The sequence below is a fragment of the Biomphalaria glabrata genome, chromosome 1 (genome assembly GCF_947242115.1).
Source record: "Biomphalaria glabrata chromosome 1, xgBioGlab47.1, whole genome shotgun sequence".
In the NCBI taxonomy this organism is placed as follows: Eukaryota; Metazoa; Mollusca; class Gastropoda; family Planorbidae; genus Biomphalaria; species Biomphalaria glabrata.
This window is the reverse complement of record NC_074711.1, coordinates 65554391-65569446: the sequence shown is the minus strand read 5'-3', so window position 1 is coordinate 65569446 and position 15056 is coordinate 65554391. Positions and strand designations below refer to the sequence as shown.

Genomic DNA, 15056 nt, shown 5'->3' with positions numbered 1-15056 from the left:
AAAAGCGTTGTCTTGCATTTTTCACTGCAGAAACGCATCCTCCTGACATCTACAGCTCATTATTTATTAGTGGGGTTCGGGGCGAAGCCCCGACTCCAAAAGCGTTTTCTTGCATTCTTCACTGCAGAAACGCATTCTCCTGACATCTACAGCTCATTATATAGGCCTATTAGTGGGGTTCGGTTCGCCCCGACTCCAAAAGCGTCTTCTTGCATTCTTCACTGCAGAAACGCATTCTCCTGACATCTACAGCTTATTATTCATCAGTGAGGTTCGGGGCGAAGCCACGACGCTGAAAGCGTTTTCTGGCATTCTTCACTGCAGTAACTCATTCTCCTGACCTACACCTCATTATTCATTCTATTATAAAGTGCCTTTTGAATAATGAGAAAAATATTCTAATATGAATTTATAGTCACTTAATACATTGCAAATAAAACCGATTTGTTCTTTGAAAAGATTAGATACCCCACATATTTAGATTAAGGTTTTCAGGATCGCCGCCGAAAAATAAAATTCGATAAATAATATTCAATAAAATTGAAGCATAAATTGTGAGTTATAGTCCTAAATTTATTTAACTAGAAAAATATGAAATAGAGTAAAGGTTGGAAAAAGTCGACTAGGAAAAGATTATCTGGCTTTTGAACTCATCTCAACCGTGACTGTTATATTGAAAAATTTCGTTTGAATTATAACTTTTCCAAAGCAAAGTCTTTCTTAAAATAGTTATGATAAATTCATGTGAAATTACACAAACTCTGTCTGGAAAGAGGAAGGGCGGTAAAATGAAAACGATTAATCCTCGCTCCTTTTTATAATTTCTGCTAATGATTGCATTTTGCATTAAAGAATGGGGGTTGGGCGACTCGATATAAGAATTTACTTAATAGCATATATAAATTATTAGTGACAGATTTTTTAAATTTTGTAATTTCTTACTATAATACAAAAAGAAAAAGTATTGATTTGTCCGATGGGGGGAAGGGGATTGCATGTATCGCACTTCCACCTGTTTATATTATATTCGACTAATTTTGTTCACATACTATGATTTCTCCATAAAAGTAGGACCGCCCCCCCCCCACTCAAAGGGTTTAGATGGGAAGGGCAGTGGAGGTATTCGCTCTTCCCTTTCCAATCGGCCAACAGGTGAACGACATAATATAAAGACCGGTTAAAATACCAATAACAAGTTTTAATCATATATATATCTAATTGATTCTATTAGAAAGCTGTGATTTCTACAAATAAATAAGACCGCCCCCCCTACTCGAAAGTTTATGGTGGAGGGGGGGCGGATTGATGCCATCGCCCCCTCCGGACCCTACCAAATCGGCCAAAATACTAGAAGGGGGGGGGCGAAATAATCTAAAAATAGGTTGAAATATAAATAATTAGTATATATTATTAACATAAGTAATAAATTCGAATACAAATTTTGTGAATTCTATACTATAATTCGTCCGCCCCTACCGCCCCCCCCTGGATCCGCCAGTGGTCCTCATTTAGGCCATGTCATCAAGTCTGTCTTACAGACACATTTCAATGGAGTCACTATAAACTTGTCACCATTTTAAACGTATATATAGACAACTGTATAAACACGCTCTTAAAAAACAGTTTGTTTTTTTAAATCGATTCCTTTTCATGAAGCCGATGGTGGTCTATCCTTTTTTTTTGTTCCTTCTGTTCACAGACCGGCTAAACTGGAAAGGTTTGAGATATATGTAAACATTGAACTATATTAAATGGGAAAATATTATAGGAAACGAAGTTTATTTGTAGAAAGCAGGTGGAAACACTAAGTGTCTTCAAAGAGCCATTTTATTGGTCAACAGTTGCTGTTCATCCGCAGTCTAATATACTTAGACACTGAATCAAACCTTCAAATCTACATAAGACAGTGCGCAAACTGTTCAGGTACGTCTATTAGCTCAACTCCTTATTTAATACAAAGATACAAAGACGTAATCCAAATAAAAGCCAAAAAATTAAATGATTCTGAAAAATTAGTACAGTCAAACCAAAGTTTTCACTGTGAGGCCCATCAGGTAGAGATTTTTTTTCCCCAAAGATATACATAAACTCTCAAATTTCAAGGAAAATCGTTAGAGCCGATTTCAAAATATTACGAAATACAAGAACTTTTTTCCTTCCGCCCATGAAGAGAATGTAAGCTAATAGTAGGGATTGTAATCATGAAGTAAACATTTAGAAGTTTGTAATGAATAGTGTCATAATATAGAAGACCACTGTTTCAAACATTCTGAATTACCACACACAGAGTTGTATGCCTGGTAATACTAAACTTATTAACGAGATCGGAATCCATGGAAGACTGATTTGGACCCTTCGCTTAGCCAATACCATTTTTAGATTTTTTTTTTTATTATTTTATTTTAAGTAGGATCAGAATTTGAACCATTTCGGCTATGAAAAAATACGAAAGTAATTGCTTGGGGTAAGTATTCTGATCAAAGCCAGCCAAGACCAAATCCCATACCAAATAAGATGAGTTTTTCACATGTAGGCCTATAACATTTAAGGGAATAAACAAAATACTGCTAAAAAGGTATTAGCTGATGCTAGAATGTAAGATACCGCTAAAAGGGTATTAATCGCTGCTAGAATGTAGAAGGAAAGTTTCCGTTTGAGACCTAGCGATCCATAAGTGCAGATATTTCTGAAACGACGTTGTGTGTCTAGCACAACGACCATTTCACTTGACTTGTATAAGCTAAGGCCCCGTTCCACTTAAAGTTGGTTAAACAGGGTGAACTACCCTAAGCAACACGTTTATATTGATTACATAGAAAACAATTTAGAGTCACGGTACTTTGTTGGCTTGATTCTTATTGACAATAATAGTCCCCATATCACCCAAGGGGAGATCAGTCTATCACCAGAGAACGAAAGGTTGGGGGTCCATATATTCTAGGGGGACACGACAATTCGTTCACTGACATTTCGTTCACCGACAAATCGTTCACGACTTTTCGTTCACGCGACTATTCATTCACCAGACATTTCGTTCACCAGACATTTCGTTCACGCGACTATTCGCTCACGGACTATTCGCTCACAGACAACTTGTTCACCGACAACTTGTTCACCGACAGTTGGTTCACGACAAATCGTCCACGCGACAAATCGTTCACTATCAATTCGTTCACAGACAAATTGTTCACAGACAAATCGTTCACTGGATATTTCCAAAAACAAAAAATTGCTAGAGATCGTTTGTTTGTTGTTAATATTTTGTTAACGAGGACAGTATGTGATAAAAAATTATACTGAAAAGAAAAAAGAGATCTTACAAGCAAGCTGAAACATTTAAATGGGTCCTCACTTTACTCTAGGTAACATTTTTACTTTCAACTTGTAGGCCTTCTTTGACACTCATGTCCATCATGTAGTCTTGTTCGACCTACCCATATTTGCTTATCTTCTTAATAGCGGTCCAGATGTTTAATTAACATACCAATTTTATTGATATCTTTATAACAAAAACAAATCTTATCTTATATAATACAGACGTTTCTTCAAAAAGAAGATGATTACGTCCTACGCGTCATGCATTCTGACAAGTCGCTGGTTTTCCTGACTAGCTCAGAGAGATAATTTAGCTTTTTAACAATGGTACTAGATTTGGTACAATATATGGTTTCACTGTTCAACTCTGAACGTCACGTACTAGATACAGATCTAAGGTTAATACTTATCAATTAAGACATCTCAGAAAAAAAAACAACAACTAATTACATGTACAACACTAGGAAATATTTTGGTTCCCTATCAAAAAATTATAATTTATCGCAATACAACAAAATGAAATTGTTTCAATAAAATTGTTATTGAAGTCCAAGCAATCAAATTAGTCTACCAATGGGTGGTCACATATAGAAACAAGTTAACTAAAATAAAAATAAAATAAAACTTCTTTTAAACTTGATGGAAAGTACTATACTATAGTGTCTAGTAGATATTTTCAATGTTAACAGATTGAACATGTGTATAGGCAATGTCCGATAAAGTTTTATTACTTCCAGAGGAGCTAGTCTGTCTAGCACTCCACTAGGTGTTAACTAGAGTATCCAGATGAATGGGTAGATTCCAGGTAGATGAAAAAAAAAAGAGGGGGGTGTAAAGGTATATTAAAGGTGAAAGTATAAATGTTACCTATAGTAAAGTGAGGGCCCGTTTACATTTTTCAGCTAGCTTGTAAGATCTCTTTTTTATTTTTTTATTTTAAGTATAATTTTTATCACATACTGTCCTCATTAACAAAATATTAACAACAACAACAACAACAACGAAATTTAATAATCTCGGATTTGACCTGATCTCTAGAAATTTTTTGCATTTGGAAATAATAGCTACAAAAGTTTTAATGTAGGCTAAATAAATTAAACACGCAACGAAAATATATAAAATTAACGCTATGTTACTATCCAGTGAACGATTTGTCTGTGAACAATTTGTCCGTGCCGTGAACGAATAGTCGCGTGAACGATTTGTCGCGTGAACGATTTGTCGTGAACCAACTGTCAGTGAACAAGTTGTCGGTGAACAAGTTGTCTGTGAGCGAATAGTCCGTGAGCGATATGTCGCGTGAACGAATTGTCTGGTGAACGAAATGTCTGGTGAACGAATAGTCGTTTGAACGAAAAGTCGTGAACGATTTGTCGGTGAACGAAATGTCAGTGAACGAATTGTCGTGGAACCATATTCTAGTTGTCTCCCGCAAGAGTAATCCTATAATGACCGGAAACGAAGCTCATCGAAGCCCTTGTCAGCAAAGCGTCATCCGATTGGCTCAACGTGTGGGGATGTCGGTTTGAAGGCATCTGGTCAATATTTGATGAACTCTGTTGTGCATTAGATTTGGTAGCCGTCCTAATAGCTAGCTAACCTCTGACCACATTCATCTTAAATCACTGATTATCAGGGCCATCTCCAAGAAAAGCAGTCGTTCATATTATATAAGTGGATTGTAATATATTACCTATATTAGTTTATAGAGGGAAAAGCTTCTTCCTTGAGGCCTTGAATGAAAGATTGACCCTTTAGTAAACGATCAATTGGATTCAATAACATCTTCAAAACGATCTTTTATTCGCAGTTTGGACCAACATGTTTTTTAAAGCCGACATATAAAAAAGTACAGTATTAAATTATCTTCTGTTTTTAAGCACTATTTTAACATTTTTTTGTGAGCGTACATTTCTCTTAGACGCAAAACTTGCTTTTATAGACATTGTCTTCATTTTTAGCGGCACCCGAAAAGGGGATTGGCGCTATTAGTTTTGTGTGGTCTGTCTGTCTGTCTGGCCGTCCCGTTTAGATCTCGTAAACTAGAAAAGATATTGAAAATCCGACATCATATTTTAGACCTTTCAAAGTTCTGATGCAACGGCTATTTTTATCTTTCCTGAAAGCGAAAAAGTTTAATTTTTAAAATCAACTATGCAAGCAGTTTTGTCATAAAAATACACCATTTTTACAACTATTCACTATTAAAAGTAACAAACACGGAAGGCTATTTAGTAAGGGAGATAGCTTTTACCATTGCTAAGTTCTGTCATACTAACTACCTCAATTTTTCTCTTAAACAGTAAATATATTTAATATGCATTTAAGTGGAGCATAATGTAAAACAAGAATTAATAAGTAGTTTTTCATATTATCGCGTGAAATGCACTGCAGTATAAACTCTATAGCACTTAAAAAAGAAATTATTATTTAATAACGGACATTCATAAATTTCTTGAGGCTTTCAATAAGAGATTGACCCTTTACAAAACAATTAGATCAATTAAATAATAACTATATGACATCAGTTAGGCCAGGTTAACATCTAACTTCACCTTCACTTTCACTTATCCCTTGGTTTGCTGGACCGTTGGGGTACCACACAAGCTCTGTCAACCCTCTTTCTCCATTCTTCTCTGCCTTTGATAGAATTTCATTCTGCTATTCTTTCTGAAAATATTGAAACCTGCCTTTTTACCTGACTGGGTAGACCACTTCGATTTTGAGTTTGTGTTTTTACACAAACTGTCTTTGTCATATGAAGCCAACGTTGCCTGATTACGTGTTTTTGTGTGTAAAAATTATTTAAAAAAAACAAACCAAAATGACATGCATATTTATCTATATATTTTTGTTGTTGAGGATGAAGATACAAAGATAAAAATTCTTTGGTGACAGAGCGTTATGACGCCCAGATGGAAGCGGTCCGACCAAAAGCAAGAGAGCATTATGACGCCCGAGTGATAACAGATGAAGCGGTCCGACCAAAAGCAAGAGAGAGCTTATGAACTACTTAAATATTGCAACAAAAAAGCCGAAGGAAAGTCAGAGCAGTGATTGGTTTCTCTAGATAATAATTTTTAGGGCTTGTGACGGGGAAAGTCAGAAATTTAAAACTAGAATTCTCCGGCCGGAAGTATATGTTTTGTGTGAGAGGTCGAGATTAGCGGGGGTAGGGGGCCCTTGTCATTCAAAGTAACAAACAGTAAATCATGCGCTACAATTCTGTTAGGGGAAAGTCATAATGGGGAGTGGTTGGGGCGTTTCACCCAAATATTACGTGAGTGTTCGATGTGCAGGCTGCAAAAATTAAAAAAAAAGGTTCATGCTGAAATATTTCAATAAAGAGCTGAAAAGTTGATGAATACTCAGAGATTGCATGTAGGAATAATTCCCAAGGCTTAGAGTGGGAAAAAAAGAGGGGGGTGATACCAGTAATCAAATTAAGGATTCAAAGTATAGGGTTGGGAGTGGTAGCGTGTCTACTAGGTGTAACACTTTTATGGGGAGGGGTGAGCAGGAAGTAAAAAGTAACAAAGGCCCAGGACAAAAAAAAATATCACATCAAATATTTCGAAATAATGAGCAGCTGAAGAATAGTCAAACAGTCAAACAGTCTAGATAAGACTTTTTTAAAGTCGGAAATGGAGGAGGAGGGGGGGGGGCAATGAACTCGAATGTCCGGTTGGTCCAAGATTTAAGTCAGGAAAAAAAAAGTGAGGAAGTCCAAGGGAAAATAAACAAAATAACGCCTGGGACAAAATCAACGGATATAGCCGGTGGGTAATACTAATAAGTTATATAAGTACCCATTTTTTTTAAGTCGGGTATGAATCACTCGAACCCATAAACATTCCACTATTACAATCTTTTTTTTTCCATGCGCAAGTGTTCCGGCTAGAGATTAAAGATCCTCTTTTAATCATAAACAGCCGTTCCATTTTTTTTCTTTCAGTTAGTTCTAAACTTATTCTATTATTCGTCTGCTTGTCAGAGCCTGTCGTTGTCGCTCAGACAAGAATGTAGAGTTAAGCATCTTAGATCTAAAAGTAGCTAAACAGGAAGTAGAAAACAAGCCAATTGACGACAATTATCTCTGCAAACACACGAAGCACATCCTGTAGTAAGACGCCTCTCTGAGGCGAGCGAGGGAAAAAAAAACACAACAGTTTTACAACTAATCATTGACAACACAATTTTAGTCCGATCGATTTATCGATTTTCAGCTAATGTGGAGTTGGCAGCTTTATCACTTTCTCCCGCTTGTCGTCACCTTGCTGTGTTGCCATGTTGGACTACTCTGAAGCAGACTTTGAGTACTTTGAACTCTCCAACCTTCTGTTCCCTGCACTGGGACCCTGACTGTTATAGACAAAGAAACCTAGGCCACCTCCTGCTGCAATGAGAACAATGTTGTTAAAAACAGAAACAAAAACTATGCCACCCGAGCATGGGACCCTGACAGAGAAAACTATGCCACCCGAGCATGGGACCCTGACAGAGAAAACTATGCCACCCGAGCCTGGGACCCTGACAGAGAAAACTATGCCACCCGAGCCTTACTGGGACCTTGACAGAGAAAACTATGCCACCCGAGCCTGGGACCCTGACAGAGAAAACTATGCCACCCGAGCCTGCAACCCTGACAGAGAAAACTATGCCACCCGAGCCTGGGACCCTGACAGAGAAAACTATGCCATCCGAGCCTGGGACCCTGACAGAGAAAACTATGCCACCCGAGCCTGGGACCCTGAAAGAGAAAACTATGCCACTCAAGCATGGGACCCTGACAGAGAAAACTATGCCACCCGAGCCTGGGACCCTGACAGAGAAAACTATGCCACCCGAGCCTGGGACCCTGACAGAGAAAACTATGCCACCCGAGCCTTACTGGGACCCTGACAGAGAAAACTATGCCACCCGAGCCTTACTGGGACCCTGACAGAGAAAACTATGCCACCCGAGCCTTACTGGGACCCTGACAGAGAAAACTATGCCACCCGAGCATGGGACCCATGAAAGAGAAAACTATGCCACCCGAGCATGGGACCCTGGCAGAGAAAACTATGCCACCCGATCCTTACTGGGACCCTGACAGAGAAAACTATGCCACCCGAGCATGGGACCCTGACAGAGAAAACTATGCCACTCAAGCATGGGACCCTGGCAGAGAAAACTATGCCACCCGAGCCTGGGACCCTGACAGAGAAAACTATGCCACCCGAGCCTGGGACCCTGACAGAGAAAACTATGCCACCCGAGCCTTACTGGGACCCTAACAGAGAAAACTATGCAACCCGAGCATGGGACCCTGACAGAGAAAACTATGCCACCCGAGCCTGGGACCCTGACAGAGAAAACTATGCCACCCGAGCCTGGGACCCTGACAGAGAAAACTATGCCACCCGAGCCTGGGACCCTGACAGAGAAAACTATGCCATCCGAGCCTTACTGGGAACCTTACTGTTATAGACAGAGAAAACTATCCCCTCCCCCTGATGTTAATGGTCGTAGATTTGTAGCACCAAGCGAGAGAAATGAATACTAACATTATCAAATCGTTCTTCCGTATCAATAAATGTGATGATAAACCTTTGCTAGGTTATAGGCAAAAAAACAACACTTCCAGGAATTCAACAATCCCTTAACATCCCTAAGATTCTCGTTGCTTGTCAGATGGCGGTACTTCTGCAGACCTGCCACATCACCAGAAAATTCCTCAGTGGAAACTGTTAAAGGGACTACGATGAAACTCGACCCTGGCAGCGCCAGAGAATGAATATTCGTTCAATTCTAACATAATAATCATCATAATCCAACTTCAGATGTAATGAAATAATTGTAGTAGACTATAGTAATAATATAAAATAGTATTTTTGAACAAAAACACGTCTTTACACTCTGGCTTCCTGGACTCGTCTGACGTAGGCTACTTAACACAGACTAGGACAGTGACGCTTATCTAATATCTTGCATCATTCTACAAGAATAACATTAAATTAATGCTCCATCTCTACAAAAAAAACAACAACAACAAATACTCCCTTTCTAAATAATAACCTTGGAAACACACACATACGCACTCCATGACACCCCTACTCCTTTTTGACTCAATGTGACCCATTGTCGGTTGTCGATTGTCGATTCGCATTGACCTGCAAAATTGTTAACAACTAAACCGATGGATATAAGAATAAACTTTTTTGTGAACAAAAATAAATATAACTTTTATTACGATTTAGAGAAATTAAACTTGTGATGAAGTGAAAAAAATGTAGTTGACTTCAGTAAAACAAACAAGAAAGTATCTTAGAATTGAAAAACTAACTTGTCAAGAATAGGTGTGTTGTATCTTAACGACAGGAAACAGCAACAGACCAGACACAATATGATATTAACAATAATCGGCTATTGAGATTGTGAGAATATTTATACTTTCTATATGGATTATTACAGAATTTAAAAAATTTGATAATTTGATGTTTCAATAAAGATTAGTTGAAATTTGAATGATCGCTGACCAAAATCCATAGATTGCTAGACTTGATTTCTGAACAACTCACTGGAACAAACGATATTAAAATAGTTTTTATTGCTAGTTCACTCCCCCCCCCCCCTTTCCTTTTTTTCCGAAAAAAACAAACAAACAACTTCAATAGGAAATCTGAAATTCAACAAAAACTCCACGTATAGAGATAATGGCACTGTAAAGTAATAGTATAGACATTTGTTCATATTATTGATTGAACTCAAGGCAAACAGAAATTATTTCTTTACATAGTATTATATTGTTGTTGTTTTTTTTTTTACCATTAAAAGGGAAAGATATTAGTGCAAGAATTGATCCCCATGACAACGTAGGCGATTGTTTTCAAAAGTTATTCATTTCAATGATCTGGTCAGAAGTTTTAATGATTTAAATATATCTACTAATCTTTTTTTTTATATCCCTCCCGTGACATGCATTTTTATTGTATACGATCTGAACAATATTATTTGTACATTAAAATTGTTATCATGGTTAGTTTCCTCCATGCAGAACAAATCTGTAGGTCAGCTGAACAGCAACTGTTATCGCTACAAACAATTGGATGACCGTTGGCACAAGTTGTACACTACTATTGAAACTGGTTGTGTGCCAGCTTGTCTCTTTCAATACGTCCTGTTCTGTGAAACTGATAGTACCGTATACAAGTTTCCGACTTTCAATACGTCCTGTTCTGTGAAACTGATAGTACCGTATACAAGTATCCGACTTTCAATACGTCCTGTTCTGTGAAACTGATAGTACCCTATACAAGCTTCCGACTTTCAATACGTCCTGTTCTGTGAAACTGATAGTACCGTATACAAGTTTCCGACTTTCAATACGTCCTGTTCTGTGAAACTGATAGTACCGTATACAAGTATCCGACTTTCAATACGTCCTGTTCTGTGAAACTGATAGTACCCTATACAAGTTTCCGACTTTCAATACGTCCTGTTCTGTGAAACTGATAGTACCGTATACAAGTATCCGACTTTCAATACGTCCTGTTCTGTGAAACTGATAGTACCGTATACAAGTTTCCGACTTTCAATACGTCAAGCAACGAGAGTGGCAACAAGAAAAAAAAAAAAAAACAAAAGAGTCACCAGTTTGGTGTACCAAAGACATGCAGTCAATGACCACTATTTCTTTCCCAGCGAAGACATCAACACATGCTCACACGATAGATAAGTATTTCTAGCAAGAGTCAGCTGAGCAGCTCCTATATTTCTATCATTATAATTGCTTGTGTAGAGCGCGACATTCACGTTCCTATAAACACCCATTGCGCTCTGGTTCAATCTCTTTAGTGGAGAGAGAGATAGGGGGAAGACTTCTGCCTTTAGGCTATCAGACAATAGAACTAGAGTCCAATCTTGAATTAAACATTTCCTGGATTCGAAGTTAGGTAGCCAAACCATTTATGTCATACCGCAATAGCATTTGTTCAAGAAAGGATAATTTCAAGCAAATCAAACTTGCTTGAAGACAATACATAAATGAAGATGGCCGAGGTTTTCTTCTGGAGTTGAACCGAGTATCAAAGAAAAACATACAGCGCCATGAACAACACAGTTAAAGGGAAGACATGTTTCGTTTGACCACTATTGATTGGACGATCCTCAAAACAAATGTTTGCCTCCTTTGAGACATGTCGATAATTAGAGATACGAAAATATCTTAATTAAGTTGTCTGTCAGCCAGGGGCGGATTTAGAAGTTTTGAGAATGTGTTAAATATATACAAACGAAATCCAGTTTCAATAGCGGAGGTAATTGAAAAGTGTGTGTGTGTGTGGGGGGGGGGGTTACAAAAATAGACTATACTTGACCTTAACAGAGGACATCCTTACTGTCACCGTACTTTTCGGAGGGGGTCATTGTGGAGTTTGGGTAATGGGGTATGCAGTCTCGAGGAGAAAAAAGCCCCACCTTTTTTTTTTCCTCAAACAGATCTCCGGGCTGGCATTCATTTACCCCCCCCCCCCCGGGCGTAGCTAGGAATTTTCCATCGTTTGGGGGCCCGGGGGTCTTGACCTCTTGGGGGCCCCTGCATTTTTGCGTAATATTTCATTTTTAATGTAAAAACACTCATTTTGGGGTCTCCTTCAAGTGGGGGCCCGAGGGGATTTTCAAATTCTCCCCCTCCTCCCCAATTCTAGCTACGCCACTGCCCCCAGCCCCTATTTTCCTTTTTTTTCTATTTACTGCATCCTCTGGGAAATTGTCTTTTTTGTGCGTACTAGTATGCTAGATTTAATGTGCTGAATATTTATTTCTACAAGTGAGTCTTAGCAACCACTAGCAGAAACACATCATTCTGTTATAAAAAGGTAGATAATCCATGATATTCTTTATTTCTTAACTTAGGCTAGGCACAACAGAAAATCGTTTAGTAAAAAACAATTCCTTCCATCATTATTCTATATTTTTAACAAGCAAAAACATTTTTTACTACATCCCATTAAAAATATAAGTGGTTTCATTACAGAAGTGGCTCTTTTTTTGTCTTCAAATAAACGTGATTAGAATAAAATTAGGCTTGTCTTCGTGTCCGAAGATTAGTGAGGATTACAGTATTTCCCGTGGCTACGCAGCCCCAGGTGTGACCTACATATTTTGCCACCCACAGCGCAGACATAACCATTGTCCGCCGTTCGTCTCTATATATATATATAGATTTTCTTTTCGCCGTCTACGTCTGTCCTGAACAGGTGAATTTCTATTGGTCTTTATAAGGGAACTTAAGCTGTCTCGTTCTGAAGTCGCATGCAACCAGATGCTCTCTTCTATGTCAGTTAAAGCAAGGTGGTGCATAAGCTGGTCTTTAAAGCATTTTCGTGAGGAGCTTTTGTTACGTCGACCACCTTTCAGCCTCCAGGCAAGAGTTTGGCTGAATAAATCGCTCCGCCTGCCTACAAAAATCAATGTGTACCAAGATGAGGTTTCTCAACACTTCTATTTTGATCTGAGACATGGGTATTATACAGAAAGCAACCAAGACTACTTGAACGCTTTCACCAAAGATGATTGCGTTCCATCATGGAAATACGGTGGCAAGACCGCACTACAACTACAAACAGCGATAGAGGGACTTCTTATAGTACGACAGATATAGAAAGAACAATATATAACAACTATTGCTGAATTGAACAGTATATGTATTCCAACACAAATTTATCTGGAAGTGTTAAATACTGAATAGTAGGAAAGTTAGAAGAGGAAATTTTTACGCGGATCAACTCCCGAACACCCCATGAATCGTTAGAGCAACTTCCCCTGTCTCATTCCTTGCCCATTATGTATGTTGGTTGAACTCCTTCAGTCGTAGAGTGACTATGGTTCATCTCGAACACATTTTAAGCGAGAGGAATAATGTCGCCCACTTAGCAGTTCTCCCTCTACGCGCACGTGACCAAAGGATCAGAATATCCGATACAGTTTGGGACCACCGCGGGCTCTGCCAAGCTGTAGCACGGTGTGCCACATTTTGCCTTAGGGTCACCAGCTCCTGATTTTTTCTCAGTGTTGTCTCTCGAAGCCTTTCCCGCGTTTGGGTATAGTTGCATGTTAGCGGAGGTTTGGATTCAAAGTTATCCTTCTCCGAGATGGGCAGCCAACCAAGGCTAACGAGCCCCTTATGCCCGATGCTTACTGGTTTAGACGCCAGTTGCTTGCTTTTGTCCCTTCTCCTGTCGGTGTTAACGGTTCCGCCAGGCTCAGTATCTGAACCACACGTGAAGGCCAGGAGTTATCAGAGGCTATTTGAGACGCATGCCATTGGAAGCATTTTATAGGTAATGATGGGCTTATGTATAAATATAAACCTGCCACTAAACAACATTTTCCATCGCCTTTTAAAAATGTTGGATCTGCCCTTGAATTTCAATATAACATTCTGACACAAACTTGGGTGACACCATAGACCATGGGTCCTACGAATACAAGCAGATACAATAGACACCCAGAAGATAAATATTTCGTTTGTTTCGTTTCTTTGTGTTAGGAAACTATTTTAAAACATTGGAGTCTGCTAGAATAGACTTTGAAATTGAAGTGCGCTAATTTCTTTTTTGACGACTAAACATTTTAGAAAACACACAAACATAAACAGTTGACATACAGACTACAAACACGTGCATCTTACGTCAGACAAGGACAGGGGGTGGGGATCCAGAATATTTTTAATTCACCTGTTCTCCTACGTGTTTCGTTGGCACAAAATTGAAGCGCGGAAACTGGGGAATAGAGACCGAATGTTGGCCGCCACACATAGGACGTCACACAATGGTTTAGGTATTATTGCTACTTTATAAGTGTACCATATTGTTGGCCTCCTTCAGTCGTAGAACAACTATGGTTCATCTCGCGCACTTTCTCATGTGGCTGTGGAGCCCTATTTTGGAGAGACACTCCCGTCCACAAATATCGCAGGTAGAATGTCTTTACTTTAATGATTTTTACCAACAATGCTATGAGCAGTCGATAGAAAATCAGACAAAAGTCAGGTTTATCACTGATGAATCGTACAGTGTAGGCTCCTACTTTGATAGGAAGAATTGCACTGCGATTCAATTATTTTCATTTATAAGTATACATCAAACCATGGGAATAAAGTTAAGAATGTTTTTGAAAAATAAATATTGCGTTATATAAGTTACTGCCGCCTATTTTTATTTATTTATTTTATAATTTTTTTAATAACTTTAAAATTAATCACGGGGGTAAAGCCAGGAATGTTTAAAAAAAAATAAATATCAGGTTACTTAAGATACTGCCACCTATTATTTATTTATTTATTTTCTGAAATACACTATTACTTATATATTGATACCAATTCCACGATACCGTGCCTCTCTTGATGCCTTGCCTATATGGAACTGTTGATTGTTGTGCATTGGCTGCCCAACTTGATTCACTTAGCAAACGTCTAGAGGCTAAGACAAAAAAAAACATACTCCATCCTATAAAAACCTCGATCAAAACCCAGCTTGATTGGATTATCGGAAGGGGAAAAGTCCCCGGTAACCTCGTCTCCCGTTCCCCACCTTCACTGTCTGCCACAGAGTATATGCAAATAAGGCAGACAATTTTGAAAGCTGGTTTCAGGGGCCAACTATCTCAGAACTTTGTATTTCAAAGTCCAGCCCAACAGCAGGCGTGAAATGTTAGCAGTGAGCATGCCGCCACATGATTTGTGACAGTACGAGTGG

At 38.6% G+C, this 15056-nt stretch overlaps 1 protein-coding gene across 10 annotated transcripts in view; it reads right to left on the bottom strand.

Moving 5' to 3' along the window:
* LOC106073711 (protein unc-13 homolog B-like) overlaps positions 1 to 15056 on the bottom strand; it is a 370504-nt gene that overhangs the window by 180180 nt on the left and 175268 nt on the right. The gene's annotated exons all lie outside the window — the stretch shown is intronic.